The sequence below is a fragment of the Urocitellus parryii genome, chromosome 7 (assembly GCF_045843805.1).
Source record: "Urocitellus parryii isolate mUroPar1 chromosome 7, mUroPar1.hap1, whole genome shotgun sequence".
Classification (NCBI taxonomy): Eukaryota; Metazoa; Chordata; class Mammalia; order Rodentia; family Sciuridae; genus Urocitellus; species Urocitellus parryii.
The window spans coordinates 172,380,486-172,401,606 of NC_135537.1; the positions used below are offsets into that span (position 1 = coordinate 172,380,486).

Consider the following 21,121-nt stretch of genomic DNA (forward strand, 5'->3'; position numbering starts at 1 on the left):
ACAAAAAGGCATAAAACAAAATCTGATGGGGATCCAGACGACACAATACAAGGCTTTGTAGAAGAGTACCCTCATCCAGGCTGAGTGGAGGACAAGATCAGGAAGGCTTCCTGGAGGAGGGGTCTTGAAGGAAGATGGGAAGCCAACCAGGTGAGAGGGCACACAAGGTTACCCCACAGACAACAGCAACCAGAAAAGGGGCAGAGGCAAGGATCAGAAGGCCTGGAGGGTGGGGACAAGGGTTCGCTGGACACCAGCCCACAATAGTGGTGCTGCCGTTTGGAGAGGCTGGGTGTGGAGTTAGAGAGGAAAGGACGTGAGAGAACTTGCCAGAGTGACAGAAATGCTCTGCTCTTGACAAGAGCAAATTCACCTCCACAGGGAGATGTGCTTGTCAAAACTCATTCAGCTGTACTGTTAAAATCAGAGCATGTCATTATGTATAAACCACGCCTCGGTCAACTTTACCTTGCAGTAAGGCAGAGGGAACAGTACTAACTTCCAGTCCTGTGACTCAGATGAGGACACATGACACCAACGTCATGGCCACTGTTGTCCTTGGTGTTCTCAACAGCATCAACAAAAGGGTGTGACTCAGGGCCTCAAGTGGAGTCACGCTGCCCTGAATATCCCACACTGTGATCCATGTAGTCCTGGACCTTGTCCCCAAAGAATAAGAAAGACCTCATCGTGGTACAACGATGTGTCATCCACCAGAAGCATCGATGCCCTTTAAAACCCGGGTCCAAGAGCCTCTCAGTAAAGTGTCTCTCCACCCCCAGCCAACTCAGTGCTTGAGTTCAACCCACTGTGCCAAGTGCTGGGCTCTCAAGCCTAAGGCACACTCCCCACTCCCGTGCCCCTCTCCCCGTCTAGGAGAAATGATGAACAGAACCTTAAATAGTTCATTCCAACATGAGGGAAGGGTGAGACCACTTCCAGGCAGAGACTTCCATGAAGGAGCCACTGGAGCTGCAGATGGGTCCAGAGGGGAGCAGATGCCAGAAGCCATTACCATTTCCCAAACCCAAAGGGAGGCAGAACCAGAGCCCTGGCGGAAGGACTGCCTTCTTGGAGGGGCACCTGGTGGAAGGACTGCCTTCTTGGAGGGGCACGGTCATTGCTAGAAAGGAAGCTGGGGAAATAAATGACCATCTCTCTCTTTCATTCTGTCCTCAGTCTCCTGTGGGTGCCTCCCTCTGTCCAGCCCTGACTTGAATCCATTGAAGGCTGGGTGGCCCGGTCTCTTAGGGTCAGCCCTTGGGAGCATGAAGTCAGGCAGCAAAATGCAAAGGATTGGGGGGATGAAGGGACACTGGGAAGGAAAATTATGAAAAGACAGGACAAGGGGTTAAATATCTGTTATGGTGTGGATGCCCAGAGATGTCCTACAGAAGTTCTGTTCATCCTGTGTCCCACTCATGCTGTGTGTGTCCCCCAGCACTTTCGACAGCTCCATGACAGCACTGCTACCCCTCCGTGAACAGACATCTCCCTGACAGAAATGGCGTCAGGGCCACTGGACACGCTGTACCACCATTTACACTCCTATAATTTGGACTCGTTTGAAGTTGTTATAAGTCTATATTACACTTGCCATTCTAAAAAATAAACCATACAGAGCGGGGGAAACTCTCTTAGATGCTGAATGTCTCTTCCCAGCTCCTGTTGGAGAGGTAACAGCTCTGGAACACGCTGGTAGGGAAGCCACAGGGTCTCATGAACCACAAAGTGAGCCTGCAGGGCCCACTCTCCGGTCAGCTCAGCTGGAGGAAACGGTGGTAGGGCTGACTACACCCACCCTTCTCTCTCGTTCCCCCTTCTCCACAGAAAACCTATATCAGCCCTCCGGAAGCTGGCCCCACCTGGTGGCTCCTGTGCTGGGTTATGTAGAGGGGAATAAAGGAACTGCACTTTCCGGGAGGTTTCCTGCCTCCCCCTCATCCAGGGGTGGGTTATTCAGAAACTGTTTTAGCCCAGTAGCCACCACCACAAAACACAGTCCTGTAATAAGAACACAGTCCCTGTTATCCTTCTTATCCTACATTGAATTCACTGGGTGCATTCGGAGATGAGAGCTTTCACAAGCATTGCTAAAGAGAACAAAGTCAGGCCTTGCTCTCCCTCCTCGCCTCCCAGCTCAGCAGTGGGCCCTTCCCTCTCTCCAGGGACCAAGTCACGTTGGAAACGTTGAATGGCATCTGCGACTTTTTCAAAAGGGTGTAATTATTTCTCATTATGGAAAACTTGGAAGTATAGAATTCTTTTTATATAGCACTGTGGGAAAGGTATTTTTACAACTTGAAATAGGCTTTGGATTTAAGGTGGAGCCGAGGTCAAGGTGGAATGTGAAGTCTTCAAGACGTAGGATGTGCGTCCTGGTCCCCACTCGGCCTCTGACGGGGTGGGTAGCTTTTTACAATGTAATTTTTGAAAGTTTACCTTTATCGGGGAATAAGTAGTGGTGGCACAAGCAACTCAGGAGGGTGAGGCAGGAGGATCACAAGTTCAAGGTCAGTCTGGGCAACTTAGAAAGACTCTGTCTCAATATAGAAAAATAAATAAAAAGGGTTAGAGATGTAGCTTTAGTATAGAGCACCCCGGGGTTCAATCCCCAGTACTAACCACAATAAAAGATATAATTGGTATACAGTAAACTGTTGATATTTAGAGTATACAATCCTGTAAGTTTACACACACACACACACACACACACACATATAAAGTAATGCATTCAATCAAGATCAACATAGGGAATATATCCATTAACTCCTAAAGTTTCCTTTTTGACTCCTTCCCCCTCTATTCCCACACAATCACTGATCTGCCTTCTGTTATTATGGATTGGTTGGATGGGTGACTTTGATCAAGTTACCTATCTCTTTGATTCTCTTGTTTTTCACTAGTAAGAAGAATCACACTTAATAAATGTCAAAATCCCCACCCCATCTTAAAATCCCATTATTTCGGGGGCTGGGGATGTGGCTCAAGCAGTAGCGCGCTCGCCTGGCATGCGTGCGGCCCGGGTTCGATCCTCAGCACCACATACCAACAAAGATGTTGTGTCCGCCGAGAACTAAAAAATAAATATTAAAAATTCTCTCTCTCTCTCTCTTCTCTCTCACTCTCTCTTAAAAAAAGAAAATCAAAATCCTGGGCTGGGGTTATGGCTCAGTGGTAGAGTGCTCGCCTGGCATGCATGAGGCACTGGGTTCGATCCTCAGCACCACATTAAATAAATAAATAAATAAATAATGTGTCCACCTAAAACTAAAGATACATAAATAAATAAATATTTTTTAAAAAATCCCATTATTGGGCTGGGGATGTGGCTCAAGTGGTAGCGCGCTCGCCTGGCATGCGTGCGACCCGGGTTCGATCCTCAGCACCACATACCAACAAAGATGTTGTGTCCGCCGAGAACTGAAAAATAAATATTAAAAATTCTCTCTCTCTCTCTCTCCCTCTCTCTCCCCTCTCTCACTCATACTCACATACCATTTAAAAAAAAATCCCATTATTTCAATATTCTAAATAGAATCTTTAAAAACTCAATGAGCCCTAAAGGGTAACAGAGTGAGATTTAGTGATTCCTACAATGTGAGTACCTCTGGACTTAGAGCTTGGCACCTTACCCACATCCTCCTCAGTCTATCTATCTTGCAATATGTCAATCTTTCTATCATCTGTCTATTGCTGTCTCTCAATACACTAACCAAACCTTGAGAAAGCTAATTCTGCTCTTTCCCATTCTCTCTTTTGTCTTTAGTAGATAGCCTTTCTGGGCTCAAAATTCAAGCTAACCAGCACACACAAAATTGAATGTTTTGCAAAAAGTACAAATCCCTGTAATCCCAGTGGCTTAGGAGGCTGAGGCAGGAGGATTATGAGTTCAAAGCCAGCCTCAGCAAAAGTGAGACACTAAGCAACTCAGTGAGACCCTGTTTCTAAATTAAATACGAAAAAAAAAAAAGGACCAAGATATGGCTCAATGGTTGAGTGCCCTGAGCTCAATCCCCAGTACCCCCCAAAAAACTACCAACCCTTATGAGAGGAGGGAATGGGGGTGACTGCCAATAAGTCTGGGGCATAACCTCGGAATAGACCAAAACACTGAACTGTTCACTCTAAAGGGGTGAGTTTCACAGCATGTGAACTATATCTCAGTTTTCTAAAATTACAAACCCAGAGAACACTGCTGTTTACCAAGTCTGAATTTCCTGGGGAGCTGTGCTACGCTGCCCCTCCCTTGCTCAGAGGCCCTCGGTGGCCCCCACCAGGCTCCAGCATGGAGTCCCTCTCTCTGGCCCAACCTGACTTTCCAGGCTCAGCGTCACTGAGCCTCAGTGTGAGGGTTCCTTTCCAGCAAGGCTCGGGGTTTGCTTTTCCGCCAGCCAGCAGGGGTGGAGTCCCACCTTCAGCTCTTTTCTCTTGCTCTGCTCTGTGGAAAATTCCCTCCTGCGTATTTCTGACAAATGAATCCCACCTCTGCTTCCTTGCTTCAGACCCCAGGCCAAGTGGCGCCATCTAAGGAGATGCCTCCCTTCTTACCCGCCGCCCCATCCGCGAGTTTCATCCAGAGCGAGGGAAGCCAGGGACTTCTAAGCAGTTGTTTCCAGGTTTGTTTTGGAGCAAGGAGCAGATGTGATTGGTGACACTGCTGATTTCTGGGACATCACTGACCGCGGTGGAGAACAGGTGCACATGAGAAGCTCTGGCCAACAGGCACAAGCTGGCTGCCCAACACCAAGGTTCCTAGACTTTCCCCCAGGCTCCCAGCCCAGCCCTACTCCACCACCTCTCACCCATCCCCCCTCCCGCTGCTGGCCTTGTCCTTCTGCTGGGCCCTCAAGAGCATTCTTCATGAATGGTCCTCTCGGTCCTCATGGAACATTCCACCACATCTTCTTCCAGAGTGCACCTGGGCTTGTCCCCTGAGATGTCACACCCACCACAGGAAGATTGCTTTGCTCCCCTGTCATTGCCCCTACTTCTAGGCTGGCGTTAGGAGCCCCTCCCCCCCACACTTCTGTGCCATTACTCTTCCCCCTTCATGCTGAACACTTCCTCCTCGAGGCTCAGGCACCAACTGCACCACACCCCATCCTCCTTGCTCTCATTTGTCTTCCTCCAGAATTCCCCCAGAACTTGGCACCTTACCCACATCCTCCTCTTATTATCCTGGGTGATCTCACTAGTGAGTGACCCAGAAAACTCCTGAGTCTTATGGGTCCTTGACCTCCTCCCTGCCACTGATCTTTGCATCTGTTTCCCTTTAGCCATCGATGTACAGGGCCATATGTTGGCCCTTACCCAAGCCGGGCCATCTTTCGAGCTTGAACTCCCATAACTTGTACTCTAAGCCCAGCATCTACTTGCCCATTTGCATTATCTTAAAACCTCCAGGCCTCCCAGCCTCTCCGGAGGCTGAGGCAGGAGGATCATAAGTTTGAGGTCAGCCTCAGCAACTTAGTGAGACCCTGTCTCAAAATTAAAAAATAAAAAGAGCTGGGAATGTAGCTCATGATAGAGCACCCCGGGTTTAATTCCCAGCACCACAAAAATAAATAAAAATAAAGACCAATTAGGACTTGGTTCAAAAACAGATTATCTCAAGGAGCAAGAAACTAGGTGTCCTTAGGGTGTTTGTAGCCTTGATGTTCGAGGTCCAAAGTTGTAAATGAGATCTACACTATATTCATTTGTAAACTAATGCTCCTGTCTATCTCTTCCAACTCTAAGAATTTTTTAAGTCTCAGGTGGATGTGGCTCCAAGAGAGTTTGGTATGGTACAGAAATGGATGCTCATATTACCAGTCTGGTATCATCAGAAGCCAAGCAATCACCAATTAGAAAGGGTTTCTAAGTTAGCCTGACCTACCTCCTCCATCCAGAGTATCTTGCTCTATCTTAAGACCATTCTCCACTTTGCCATGCCCATGTAAGGCTTGCAGATCTCCTGATGTAGATTTGATCTCTCTTGAGAGAATAGCTATCTCTCCTGCCAATCCACAAGGGAAGAGATGAGTTATAGGGCAGAAAAGGGCAGCCATTATTCCAAAAGTGGGCCATAGGTAGTCCAAGTCTGTTCCTAGAAATCATCTGACCACATATGGGAACAAGTCCAGGGCTAGGAAGAACTAGAGTCTGCAATCCCTGTGGATCAAGGAGTTTTTGCAAGAAAATTTTCTAGCTTCCTGTGGTTCTTTCTGTTTACCCTTTCTTTAATCATCAGGATTTATTACATTTTCATTAATCCAACCTTCTATGCTGTGTTAGAGAGCATTCAGTTTGTTCAACAAACATTTATTGAGCATCATTTCTGGAGCAGGATCTGTGTTCAGCACCCAAGGTACAAAGGTGGATAACACACAGTTCTATTTTCAGGGTATTTCAGTAGGAAAGGAAGATATGGAATTTAATTCTTGGGAGAATGAAGTAAATGACACTGAAGTATGTGGAAAGAAAAAAAGAAGAGTTAAAGAAAGGCAATTTGATAAGAAACTGCCAGAAATAGGAAATATTGGCCAGAGCCCTAGAGGTAAAAAAAAAGAATAATGGCCAAGAGCAGTGGATCTACCCATAATCCCAGAGACTCGGGAGGCTGAAGCAGGAGGATTGCAAGTTTGAGGCTAGTCCCAGCAACTTACCCAGGCCCTATCAAGTTAGTGAGACCCTGTCTTAAAATAAAAAGATAAAAAGGGATGAGGATGTGACTCAGTGGTTAAGTACCCCTGAGTTCAATCCCCAGTACCAAAAAAAAAAAAAAAAAACAGATAATGGTACATGGGCATTGTAACTGCTTCACTCATTCAGTCCTCACTGTAGCCCTATGAGGTAGGTGTCTCTTATTAATGTGCCCATTACACGAATGAGTATACTGAGACTCAGAGAAGCTAACAAGAAGCAAAAGATCCTGCACCAGTTAAGCAGCAGAGCCAGTACTGGGGCCCTGTAGTCTGGCTCCTGAGCCTGTGTTTTACTGACCAAGCCTGCATCATGTGCCAACCCCAAAAGTGTGCCAGCAAGTTTCCCATAGAAAAATCCTAGGGTTAAAGCCAGGAAAAGGAAAACTGGCACGTTGGACAAGCAAAATCAACAGTTGTCCATTGTAGAATCACTTCACAAATGCACCTGCTCTTCTCCGTGTCCTTGTTGGCTTAAAGTAAATCTTCCACAGGTGGTATCCCGGGGGTCACAATGTAAACACAAGGAATGGCTTTTGATATAAAACACCAAGTTCCTCAACAGGACTCATAACTTACATTCTGTTTGCCCAGAATGAACTAATGTCATCACTCGTTTTTGTGTGGGATGTAATGCAGAGTTTAAACCTAACTTTGCTAGACTGGGTAGTTTGTTAGATATGCAGAGTTTCCCCTTTCTTTTTTTTAGAACAGAAAATACAAATGAGAGCCTGTAAAATTTGGCTAACTTGAACCTTTGAAATAATAAATGAGCCAGCTGAGGACCCAGGGTGAGTGTAAGTAAGGACAAGTGTGCCTGTTCACGCCTGTGGTATTCGGGGACAAGAAAGGGGAGTCCATGAAAAAGAGACCTGAGCATGAGTCTGGCACCAGCTGGGTTCAAGTTCAAAAGACGCTTCACATGTGAAACTTTTTTTTTTTTTGCGGGGGGTGGGGGGCATTTCGGCTGTATGGTTCACGAAAGTCAGACTTCGCCTCATTTTTTAATGAAGTATGAACGCATACACTGCAAGAGGAAAAAAACAGAAAAATGTTGAATTTGGGGGTGGCCTGTTGTCTTCCTGCATTTTGATTTTTTTAAAATCGTGACAGAAGCAATTTCTGATCCTCTGCTGCAGGTGCTGCCAGGTGCGTTCAGGTAGGAAGGGATAGGAAAGGGGCCCTGGAGAGCCTAACCCACGCTCTTGGGTCTCCGCCCCTTTTCTCCCAGCCAAAGCGCCGCGGTGGAGCCCGGACCACAGAGATGCGGAACCTCCCGTGTCCTAGAGGGGAAACAGGCTCCGGGGGCGGGCTTCCGCCCCCACTTCCGGCTCCGCCCCCGCGCCGGTTCCAGTCTTGGGTTGGACGTCGGCTTAGGATTCTTCTGGCCTCTGGCTCCCGGCGCACTAGCGGGTGAGCGGGGTGGGCGCGGACCCGCACGCCGCGGAGTTGCGGGGCGGAGAGTAGGCGCCACCTGGAAGCTCGGGGCGCTCTAGTGCCCCAAGCGCCGGGCCCTTATCCTTTTTACAACCCCTCGTAGAATATAATGGCGACTCTTCAGTTTAAAAGTACGTGGCCTAGGGCCCATTTTTGGTGTATCTGAGACAAAGACTGTCTTACCCCCTTTAAAAATTTACAAGAAAAAGCACTTTAGTATTTAATTGTGGACAGATAGATGCCTTAGGTCAGCCGATGAGGATTTTGAGCCTGGAAGAATGCGGGGGAAGGAACAGTGCGCCTAGGAAAGAGGCTCATAATGCCCTCCCTCTGGGACAGAAGGGTGAGGACATGAAGGCAAGGTCTCTTACGGAGAAGAGTGGAACTCAGCATTTTAGAATACTTGCCTGTGTTCTTTCCCGATCCAAACCTCTTTCTGAAAGCGCCAACAAAACCGCGCAACCTTTTTGAACTTGGGTGTCCTCAGTTTTTAAAGGAGGATCATCTCTGCCTTCCTGTCCCCTGTGATTGTTCAGAGGTCTGTGTTCGTTTGTGAAACTGATATGCTTCTGACACTGTCGTGTTGAGACCGTTTTGTATAAAGAAGCGTTGCCACAGTGTTCCTGTGGGGGGAAAACGAGACAAATAAGTTTGGGATGTGAACTCTATAATTTCTTAACTCAGTTAATGACTGTTAAATTGTTCTGTAAAGGCCTGCGGTAATGGAACTCACTTAACTTTGTTTAGTCTGGCGTTTGTCAAGCATTTTGACCATAGACCTTTGAGTAACACCCTATTAATATCTTCCAGCGTGTTTTTTCCAAGAACACATTTTGGCGAATGCTGATGTAAACAAATCAGTCACCTGGGCACAGGCACTCTCGGTTCCCAAAAGGCAGTTCTACTTTTTGGAAATGGTCTCACTAGATTTCAGTAAGGATAGTTTCAGTCCTGTGAGCATTCAAGAAAAAGTACCACAAGCAGTGTAAAGGAAATAGTCTATCCTCCCTGCCCTTCCTTTTACATACATCATAGACAGTAAATAATGTTACAGTATTGAGCAAACATTGCCAATATGCAATTATTATCCAATATGCAATTATAAAACAGTGAGTGTAATAATTGAAAATAATATGAGGTTGGCCAAGTGGAAACACTGGGTTTGTAAAGGAATCAGCATAGAATTATGATGAGGATCCTAGAAGAAAACACAGTATTTCCAAGAATCAAGAAAAAAAAAAAATTGAAGCCAAAGTCTTAAGCTGTAGGGAAGACTCTGAGAAAAGTCAGAGATCACAAGCTTAGTCCCGCCTGCTCAGACCTACATTGCTCTGAAGACTTGGATGTGGATAGAGGACCCACTTCCAAGAAGATGTACTGGCATAGCCCTTGGCAAAAGTCCTCTGTTCCTTCTCCATGGGCCTCTTAAGGTTGCTTATGTTCTCAAAACATGCACTGGCTTGTGCTGAACAAGTGATAAAAGAGACTGAGAAGCTATAGTATCTTTTATGACAGCTGCAGAATTCTCACATCATCATTTTTCCCCAGTAGCTTAGTGATAGCATAGGTTGGCCCTACTGAGAGTGATAAGGCATGAATACAGGACCCAGGGGGGTCACTGGGAGCCATCTTAGAGCCTGGCTACCATTACTCTCTCTGTTCCCTTGGTAACCTATTAAGGTGATATGTCAATTTAGTTGCCAGGAATGACACTTGTGGTAAAAGTGGCCCTGATTGGTCAACTGCATCTTGTTGGAAGAACTATAATTTCTGATAGGAAGCCACAACTGTGGGCTGTCTTCTTATTGGTGACTCTTATAACTACAGGGACTCTGGAAGCCACGTCTATAAAGTTGGAACAGAAATATATATACATACATATATAAAATACATACATACACTATACATATATACCCCCCAAAAAAATACACACACACATACACACACACACACACGGCATCTCCTGTGGGAATGAGGCATTTAAGCTAGGTTGATTTCTATATCTGCCTGGTATGGTTCTCAACTCCTTACATCTAAGCCATCAGCTGGGGAAGAAGGAACTTTATGGACTGCCACAAAGACTCCTCTAGAAAAGGAAGACTTATGTTTACACCGCTAGATATCTGTTTCCTGTTCTCTTATCCTTCTGAAATGTTGGGTTACAAATGTAGCTTCTGAAGCCAATATTTGTGAACTGTAATGTTTAGATGAGCCACCTGAGAAGACCTTCAGATGGGTGACAGAACTGAGTGTCATGCTAACCCAGGAGTGACAAAGGTAAATAAGACAAACACCCTTTGTAACAACATGAATTAGGGATGTGGAAAGTAGAGCATTGAAATGTTCAAGGTGAGAGGTGCCCGCCTATAACCCCAGGAGCTCTGAAGGCTGAGGCAGGGGGATTGCAAGCTCAAAGCCAGCCTCAGCAATTTAGTGAGACCTTGAGCAGTTTAGTGAGACCTTATTTCTAAATAAAAATATACAGAGGGCTGGGGATGTGGCTCAGTGGTTAAGTGCCCCTGGATTCAATCCCCAGTACCAAAATAAATAAATTTTAAAATAAAAAAGAGAAAGGTTCAAGATGTTGATGCAAGAAATCTGTATGTAGGCATGTGGTAGAACATGTGACAGGTATGTTGGGGATTCCTAAGACACCCCAAGCTCAAGAAATTTGCTTGCACTACTCAGCATATAGCCATTCTCCTGGCTGTAATTTGTTACAGTGTAGAGAATCCAAAGCAAAATTAGCAAAGGGATAAGGCACATGGGGCAGTCTGGAAGCCACTAGGTACAAGCTTCCAAGAGTCCTCTCTCAGTGGACTCAACACAGGACATATTTCATTCCTCCAGCAGGATGAGTTTGAAAAGTCTATTAAGAAAGTTCATTATAAATAGTTTCCAGAGTTTTCTTTGGGGACTGGTGGTATAGGCACCCTCTGCACAGCATGTATTAGGAGGCCTACTTTCCTCCAGAGTCTCAGAAGGAAAGCAGGTGTTCAACATATACCACAGTTTGCACTAACAGCCTAGCCAGAGTGAGCCTCTGTTACCAGGGAATCAAGGAATGCTCTCAAAATTCAAGCTCCTAAATCCCAGCCAAGGGCCAACCTTGGAAGCAGCGCTTCCAAAAAAAAAAAAAAAAAGTAGACAAGCACAATAGAGCAGTCTCGGGCCTACTAAGGAGACTCTCTGTGCACAGGAGAAATTGTTGTCTCTGGGCAGCGGAAGCTCAGGAAAGACTTTAGAGGGAAATGACGCTTGGGGTGAGCCTCAGAAGCTGAAGAGATGATTATCAACTTGAAAAGAAGAGATGGGGCTTCCAGCAGAGGGAGCCTTAGTAGCAAAGGCAGAGAGGTGGGGACTACTCATCTTTGGAGAAGTGTGGGTAGTTTGGAGTGGCTGCCACTGGGTGTGGGTAGTATGGCAAGGTCTTTGATGACCAGCTCATACAGGGCCAAGTGTGTATGCAGAACTGGATGTCTGGAGGTGGAGAGAATTCCAAGAGGGGACAGTATAATCATATGTAAAGGCTAATAGTACTGTATTCATTTGTAAGGACTGTCATAATGAAATAACAATAGACATTATTTTCTCACAGTTCAGTAGGTTTAGAGTCCAAGTCCGAGGTGTCATCAAGTTTGGTTTCTTTTGAGGCTTTCCTCCTTGGCTCTCAGTGGCTGCCTTCTCTTCCTCACATGGTCTTCCCTTGGTCTGTGTACATGTTTGGTGTCTCTCATCTCCTCTGCTTGTAAGGACACTGGTCATGCTGGATTAGGGAACACCCTGACAACCTCATTTTACCTTTTTAACAGGCCCTGTCTCTAAATACAGTCACATTCTAAGTTACTGGGAGTTAGGGCTTCAGCGTATGAATTTAGAGGGAGGACAAAATTCAGCCCACAAAGCTTCTAAATATTTGGAATTTGTGGAATTGTGCTAGAGGCCTGATAGGGCTTTCAGATTCATTTTTAGGTCTAATTAAAAAAAAAAAAAAGACAAGCACAATAGAGCAGTGTTTTCCTACTGCCCATGATAAACGGGGGGGTCCTAAAATTAATTCTCTGGGGAGGGGTTAATACTTTTTTAATGGAATAAAATGGATTAGAATATTATACATGTAATTAAGTACATCACAAATATTGTTTCATAAAAGTTTTGTTTCTCTTATATGTGAATGTAGCCTGTTTAATGTTATAAACTATGATATTTGAAATAAGATACTGAATACTTTTCCCACTGATAGAAAGAGGAAGTATCTTATCCTCCAGAGACACAAAACCAATAGGACATACAGAGAGATCAGAGAAGAGGTTTACTTTGGGAATTGGTTTGCGTGACTGTGGAGGCCAAGTATTCCCACAATATGCCATCTACATACCGGGGAACCAGGAAGTCACAGGTGCAATTCAGTCTCAGGTTGAAGGCCTCATATGGGTGTTGTTCAGGGAAGGGGCTTATCAGTGGTTAAGTCCTGGAGTCCAAAGGTCCAAAAACCAGAAGCTCCAACGTCCAAGGACAGGACAGAATGAAAGTGCCAGCTCAAGAATACAGAGTTCACCTTTTCTCCATTTTTTGCAGTGGGGAGTACTGGGGATTAAACTCAGGGACACTCAAAGACTGAGCCACATCCCCAGCCCTATTTTGTGTTTTAATAAAACACAGGGTCTCACTGAGTTGCTGAGCACCTCGAAGTTGCTGAGGCTGGCTTTGAACTCATGATCCTCCTGCCTTAGCCTCCCGAGGCCATGGGATTACAGCCATGCGCCACCACACCTAGCAACTTTCTCTATTTTTTGTTTCATCTGTTCTCTTTACTGATTGGATAATGCCCACTCAAACTGGTGAGGCCGACCCATCTTTCTCAGTCTACTGATTCAAATGCTAATTTTTTCATGAGACCCCCTCACAGACACACCTACAAGTAATGTGCTACCAACTATCTGGGCATCCTTTGGCCCAGACAAGTTGATGCACAGAATTAACCATCTCTGTACTATTTTCATGTGCTACCTTTAGGAACTCTTGTCAAGGCACAAAAGGACTATTGTGTAGAATAGTCTTTGCTGCTACATAGGCAAAGACCAAGAAATTCTGGCTTGGCTGGGTCTTCTCAAACAGACACTCATGATGGCCGCAGCACTGTGACCTCAGCCAGTGCCAGCAAAGTGGGAGAAACATCATCACCCTGAAGAAGGGGATGGCCAGTGTCGTTCCAGAGCAGCTGCAGCATATCCACATCCAGCCTGGTATGACCTCGAGTGCAAAGCTGCTGGGCAGACTTGGAAAGTCAGTGTCAAAAGAAGACACACTCTGAGTCAAGGCTTCAGTCCCTCCTCGCCAAGTGTGGAAGAGGTGGGAAAAAAACACAGGTAGTAAAGAAGGTCATGGTCAGTGCAGAGTGCCCCACCTTGAGAGTCGGAGAAGCAGTCATCACACTGGTGGTCCAAGGGGAACTGTTATTGACACCTTTCTGGGAAAGAGAAATGGACACAGAGACCAACATATTGATTAGGTCCACAGAACAGCCAAAATTCCCCACTGTAGGAGAGTAGTCCTGTAATGACGGCCAACAGTAAGAGAAGGGACTCCAGAGACATGAGAGTGAGGACCGGCCTGTCCATCCTCACAGTGTAACCTTGGTCAGGCCACTAACCTGCTCCAAGTCTTGGTCTCCTCATCAGAAACAAGGGGCTTGGCTGGGCCAGCTCTCTGATCCTGTCCAGCTCCTGCAATTCCAGGGAAACGGGAGAGCTGAGTCCCAGGGTTTCAGCAGTGAGCTGGTCACGGAAGTGGCGCTAGCCCTGGAGTCAGACCTGATGCAAGGCCTCTCTGCACTGACCGCCGGTGTCCGCAGGCACATTACTTCTTGGAAGCTCCACTTCCTTATTCAGTATTGGACAGTAATAGCATTTTCCTCAGAGTTGTTGTGAAGATAAACAAGACACCACCCAGAAGTCTCCAGCAGGAAACCTGGCATCAGTAGGTGCTCAGTGAATGGCGGCTGCTAGGATGTTAACGGTCCGCCTCCCTCCCAAACAGGGCAAGCTCTGGTTGCCAGATCGTCACTGACAGGAGCCTTTTCCGTCCTCTCCATGGGAGGCCAAAGCACAGCTGACAAATGGTGCCATCAAAGGGAGGCCCTGCTGCCAGGCCCAGGCCACTTCTTAGAGCAGCCTGGACACCGGGCTCCAGACCAACTCGGGGAACAACATGTGGAAAGAGACTGGGGACTTGAGGGAGGACTTCCCTCCAGAAGGAAGGAAGCCAGAAAGCTGCCTGGGAGGCCCTGGCTGGGTTGGCCTGAGCAGAGATGAACTGAATTGAGGGGGACACCTTGGCAAGAAGAAGGAAACCCGGTCACGGTCGGGAGGTCTGTGAATGAAGGCCACACGATGCGAAGTCACACACATTTCTTCAGAGAGCCATCTGCATGGACAGTATTGTATTTATGGGATACAAAGTATATCTTCTTTAGGCAGAAGTTTTTTCATTTTTATTTTATTTGTTTGTTTTACTGTACTGGGGAACCAACCCAGGGCCTCATGTATATGAGGCAAGTGCTCTACCACTGGAACTACATCCCTGACCCCAGAATTTTATGTTCTAAAATATATATACCACATTCTGTTTGTGAAAATGTATTGACCAATACAGGTTTTCTTTTCTTAGTGAATCTGAAATTTCCATTCAAATACATGCCTGCAACCCCAGCAACTCAGGAGGCTGAGACAGGAGGATCACAAGCTCAAAGCCAGCCTCAGTAGGTCCCTGGAGGTGTGCCTTTGGGATATAGATTTTATCCTTGCTGAGTGACGCTGTCTCTCTCTGCTTCCTGGTGCCATAACCTGAGCTGCTTTCCCACATCACACTCTTCCACCACAATGTTCTGCCTTGCTCGGGCCTAGACAATGGAGTTGGTCATCTGTGGCCTCAGATCTCTGAAACCATGAACCCCAGAATAAACTTTTATTCCTCTTTAAAAAGAAAAAAAAAGCCAGCCTCAGCAACTTTGCAAGGCCCTAAGAAACTTAGCAAGACCCTGTCTCAAAAAATAAAAAGGGCTGGGGATGTGGCTCAGTGGTTAAGCACCCCTGGGTTCAATCTCCTGTGCCCAAAAAAAGGACATTACATGAAAATTCATGGGATATAGCTAATGGTAGGCATACAGGGAAATTTATAACCTTATAAAAATGGAAAGGCTGAAAATGGTTTGTTCTATATTAAAAACGAAAGAATAGAAAAATATATCTAAGGAAAAATAGAAGGGAGAAAATAATAAAGATTATGAATCAGTGAAATAGAAAACAAATATACATTAGGGGAAAATAAGAAAATAAAAAGTTGATTCTTTGAAAATAGTGTATTTAAATGGATAAAATAGAAAACACAAACTTCCAAATATTAGAAAGGACATCACTATAGACCCTACAGACATCAAAAAGATAAAAGAATATTGTCTTACATCAAAAAATTGACAACTTGCCCCAGTACCTCAAAAAATAAAAACTTTATTGTTTGTTTGTTTTGGCAGTTTGAATGAAATGGACAAATTCCTTGAGAAATGCAGCTTTCCAAAATGGACTAGAAAAAGAAAAGAAAATCAGAATATCCAATATGCAATAAATAAATTGAATCTATTATTTGACAACTTGATGGCTTCATCAATTAATTCTTTCAAATATTTAAAGAATAACAAACTTGCACCAACTCTTCCAGAAAATAGAAAAATTCATGTACCCTTCCCAACTCTTTTTATATGGCCAATATAACCTCTATAGGAAAAAAAAAAGAAGAAAGAAACTGGACTAGGTTATTGCACAAAGGAAAAAATCATAGACCAGTGTCAATCATTGTTGTATAACAACAACAAAAAAAATAGTTGGTCTTTGTCCTTAGTTCCTCTTGGTTCTAAGAACTCCCCAAGCTCTTGGAATCTTCACAGAGACAAGAGTGTCTTCTGTATGCTATTGAGAGGCCTCTGGGTAGCATCAGGATGGGACATGGGGGTCACCAGAACAACCTAGGTGTGATTAGACAGTTGGAGCTTTCAGGCTCCTCCACAACCTCCAGGGAGGAGAGAAAGGTGAAGGGTTGGAGGCTGAGTGAGTCGCCACTGGCTGGTGATTTAATTATTCATGGCTGTGTAATGGCACCTCCATAAAAGCCCCTAAATAAAGGGGCTCAGGAAGTTTCCAGCTTAGTGAACATATCAAGGTGCTGGGAGGGCGATGGACCCAGAGAGTGCACAGAAGCTCTGTGCCCCTTCCCCCATACTTTGCCCTCTGTATCTCTTCAATTCAGCTATTTCTGAGTTGTATTCTTATGATAAACCAATAACATTAAGAAAAGCACTTTCCTGAGTCCTGTGAGTTGTTCCAGCAAATTATCGAACCTGAAGAGAAGTCATGGGACTCCCTGATTTATCGCCCGTTGCTCAGAAGTACCAGTGGTCCAGGACTTGTGACTGGCATCTGAAGTGGTGGCAGTCTTGTGGGACTGAGCCCTTCAATCTGTTGGAACTGATGCTGACTCTGGGAAATGAGTGTCAAAATTGGATGGAAATACAGGATGCCTAGTTGGTGTTGTAGAATCCAAAAACTGGTGGGTGGTGTCAGGAGAAGAGAAAAAAAATTGTTTTTCATTAGTGAGTATAGATGCAAAGTCTAGCAAATAAAACCAAGCTTCCATCTATAGAGTTTATTCCAGGAATGCAAGGGTGATTTAATATTCTAAAAATCAATCAAAGTAATTTATCACAATAGTGGAAAAAAACAAAATCATAAAATCATCTGGATACATACATAAAAACAATGACTTCAGGGAAAGTGGTTTGAAGCAGTAGATCTAATATCTTCCTCCCTTTTAGAGTTCTGTCCCAGCAGAAGGAATTAATTTGTAGGAGAAAACTATAGCCTATTGCAGACCTCACCTGGACCATGAGCTATTCCACCTGGTAGGTTGTAGAAGGCCGCTGATTTCCTGGCTTTGCATTTTGATTCCCATTTCTGGTTCTGCGTGTCTTTTACTGGTGCTTCTGTCTGCGAGACAAAACAGAGACTGCAAACAGGTACTGTTTAACAATTAATTATCATATCAGGTACTCTGGTGGGTACTGAGGGGACAAACATGTACCAAGGTCCTGGAAGATTAAGTAACTCATTGAAGGTCCCCGTGCTAAGTGACAGAGCTGAGATATGAACCCAGTGAGTCTGGCTCTGGAATTCACACTCTTAATCATTCTGTGTCACTAACCCTGCATGTACATAGCCAACCATGATAATATGTATTAAGCATCAAACAGACATGACTTAAACATGCTGTGAAAGCACAAAGGGAGAGCCATTAATTCTGACTCGGGATGGGTTGGTTCTGAAGGCTTTTAAGAAAGAGTTAGCATTTAAGCTGGGACTTAAAAGATGAAGCTTTTAGCTGGTAGAAAATGAGAGTGTATTAGTCAGGACAGATTAGGTCATGCTGCAGTAACAAAGGTTTACCACATACACTAACTCAAGTTGAGCAATGCCCAGGTTCCTCCTTTGATATAATGACTCAGCAATCTGGGCTGGTACCACCTGCAGCTCCTCTCATTCCATCCCATGCATTCCTGATTTCTGTGCAGGACAAAGAGTGAAAAACATGAATAACTCACATTTCTTCAACTTGGAAAACACACAAACACACACACACACACGAACACGTGCACACATATCACCTCCACACATGACCCATAAGTTCTAACTAAAAGAGCACATGGAATGTTTGTTTGGTGAGAATTTATTGTCTGCCACAGAGAAAGGGGGGCATTCCAGACCAAGGGATGTTGTGCAAAGGCTTGAGGGTATAAAAGGGCATGGTGTGGGTGGGAAAGCAGTGGGCCTAGGACACAGAAGGCCTTAACATCATTCTATAGGCAACAGGAAGCTCTTGGGGAAAGGGGACCGTCATAGTTTGCCTTGTTTTGCAAGATTATGGATGGTAGCCAAAAGGACTGCAGAGATGGCAGGACAGCCTACTGGATACAGCAAAGGCCCAGGCAGAAGCAGTGAGGACAGGCAGGCAGGGATGGTCTCTGGAAGCACCCTTGGAGATGGGGACTCTCTCGTACTTGGAGACTGGATGTGATTTGAGGAGGACAAGAGAACAGGATTCCAAGGTTTCCTGCTGAGCAAATATTGGTATCAGTGTCTGAAACAGGAAATTCAAAAGAAGCAGCCTATTTTGGAAGAGAAAAATTTCCGTTATGCCCTGCTGCTGGAACATATACATACACATGTCCATGAAATTTCACTGGAAATACAACTTTGAACTCTGATGAGTGGGGAAGGGCTTCCCAGGATGAGAGTATAGAATAAGCAAAGGAAAGGAGGCTAGAGCTCCCAGGTACACTCAGGGAACTACGGTAAGAACCCAAGTCTCTCCTTCCCATGAACTCGGTCCTTCCAGCCCTGCTCAGAGCCACTTCCAGCTGCCTGTTACATATCTGCATCTGGCGCCCCCTCAATGCACCCAGCTGTCTAGGTCCTATCAACCAAATCCAGAGGCTTCCAGATTGTCATTCTGATTTCACTGTTGCAATCTTGTAGTAACTATTTATTGCAATTTATTGCAATTCCATGTAACATTGCATAGGCCCTCAATTCACCAAGTTCTTTTAACATGCAGGAATGCACCTGTGCTATCAATGAGTTCAATGTTTTTCCTCACCTCAGTGAAATTGAGAAATAGAAAAAGTCAGCTGTGGGGATGGGGTTGTAGCTCAGTGGTAGAATGCTTGCCTAGCATATGCAAGGCCCTGGATTCGATTCTCAGCACCACATATAAATAAATGAATAAAATAAAGATGTATTGACATCTTAAAAAATTCAAAAAACAAAAAAAGAAAATGTCAGCTGGGTGACCCTGGGCTGATTATTTGACCTCTATGAACCTCAGTATTTTCATCTACTAGGGAAAAAAATTAATACATGACCCATCTATTTAAAAGAATGATTGCAAAGATCAAATGAAAATAATGAATGTGAAACAGATATGATCTCAAAGGCAATAACAGGAAGGGTGGCAGCTGGGGTGAGAGTGGTACTGATAGAAGTTACTGTTGTCACAGTATGGCCTTAGGGACCAGCCGAAAGCTCCATAAGACAAACTCAGCTGGACAACCTTCCTGAAAGGATCTGACTGATGCTTATGCACCCAGGGCCATGACTGCAGCAAATAAGGACATGATTTCTGTCCTCCAGGAGTTGGATAGCAAAGTTAGACAGAAAGGAATGACTAAGCACACAGCCCAGGTGAGCCATGCAGGGCAAATGACCCAGGAGCTCAGAAGGGACACTGATGACAGGGTGCCCAGGGAATGCTTCCTGGAACAGGAAGTGTAAGACATGATGCAGCCAGGTAGACAAGAAGGAGGCGTGGACTCACCTGGTTGCATCGGAGAGGAAAAAAATCACGCAGGAGAGAGCTGAGTCGGACAACTTCCACCTGCCACCAGCCGCTCCTGTGGCTGGAAGAGTCCCACCTTCTCCAGGAGGGAAGGAGCTGGGGCAATGTCCTAGACCAACCCCAAGGGTTGGGACTTCCTATTTCGATCTGTTGCTAAGCCAGCACTTGCTGCTGACCACAGTCTGGAGAAAGATCAGGTGCTCGGTGCAGACTGTGAGGACGCCTCAGCCCCCCGCACTCTGGGCACAGCGCCAGGGGCTCAGCCAGCATGCAAGGCCCGGCTGGGGCTCCTCGTGCAAGACTGCACACTTCATCTGCACAGACACTTTCTTGGCTCACAGAATTGTTTGGGGGAAGGAACTCTTCATGGTGGCTCCACTCGGAGCTGCAGTCCTTGGCCTTCTGCAGTGTCAGGGCCTGGCAGTGTCTCAGGCCACAGGGTCGGCTGTGGGGTCAGCAGCAGAGAGGACAGCAAAGAGACCGTCCCGGGGGGATTAGAGAGGGAGCTAGGAGGCAGCCACTGCTCCTGGGGATGGCCAGGGACTAAGGAGCCACCAACCTCAGCATCACTGAGGATCCAGCAGCAGCCACCTGCCCTCTCCTCCCTGCCCAACACACACACACACACACACACACACACACACACACACACACACACACGGCCTGTCATGTTCGTTTCTGATGACAGGGGTTCCAGCTTCTTCATCCTCTCATTGGTAGCTTTTCAAGTTATAAATAACTTTCACTCCAAACACTGTCCTCCCTTGCTGGAGGGGCAACCATCTTCCTGGTAAGGAGGCAGAGGGCGCTCAGCAGAGGATGAAGAGGTCCCTATCTGCTTTGCCAGTTCAGAATTTAAACTTCTCTGATAAAAGTATCAGCCGTTTCATTCCCTTCTCTTTGTGTGAAAAAGAAAAAGAAATCAATCTGAAGACTTTGAAACTAATTCTTCGATGAGAATTGACAAGAGCTATTTCAAAAGCACAAAAAAAGAAAGGTAGATTTCTTTCCAGCAGGAAAGTCTCACTTTGCACAAAATGCATTTGCTGGAAGAAGGGAACATGTGCTCCATGTATATTTTTAGGGGCCTTAACATTAGGGTGCAGAATAGTTTTCCTCTGCCCTTTCCCCATGTAAATTCATTTAAGGGGTCCTTTTTTAAAAAGTATAATGAGTCAAGCCAGACGAGGTGGCACACACCTGTAATCCCAGCAGTGTGGGAGGCTGAGGCACGAGGATCACGAGTTCAAAGCCAGCCTCAGCAAAAAAAGCGATGCATAAGCAACTCAGTGAGACTCTGTCTCTAAAGAAAATACAAAATAGGGCTGGAGTTGTGGCTCAATGGTTGAGTTCCCCCAATTCAATCCCCAATACCCCTGCCCTCCAAAAAAGTATAATGAATCAAAACAGACACAGTGGCACACACCTGTAGTCCCAGTGACTTGGGAGGCTGAAGCAGGAGGATCACAAGTTTGAGGCCAGTTTCAGCTACTTAGCAAAGTCCTATTTCAAAATAAAAAAAATAGAAAGGACTGGGGATGTAGCAGTGGTAAAAC

General features: G+C 45.5%; 1 protein-coding gene and 1 long non-coding RNA gene across 2 annotated transcripts in view; one reads left to right on the forward strand and one right to left on the reverse strand.

Annotated features, from left to right (window-relative positions):
• Nucleotides 1–4,630, reverse strand: part of Rgs9 (regulator of G protein signaling 9) — a 72,944-nt gene extending 68,314 nt beyond the window's left edge. Inside the window, exons 1-2 of the mRNA XM_077801004.1 lie at nucleotides 4,552–4,630; nucleotides 2,443–2,539 (exon numbers count right to left, since the gene is read on the reverse strand). The gene's annotated coding sequence lies outside the window, so the exon portion shown is untranslated. The remainder of the gene's footprint in view (nucleotides 1–2,442; nucleotides 2,540–4,551) is intronic.
• Nucleotides 4,631–8,010: 3,380 nt separating this feature from the next.
• Nucleotides 8,011–15,741, forward strand: LOC144255923 (uncharacterized). Its single transcript, XR_013344002.1, has 3 exons — nucleotides 8,011–8,099; nucleotides 10,331–10,400; nucleotides 15,655–15,741. It is a non-coding gene; the product is annotated as an uncharacterized LOC144255923 (long non-coding RNA).
• Nucleotides 15,742–21,121: the final 5,380 nt, after the last annotated feature.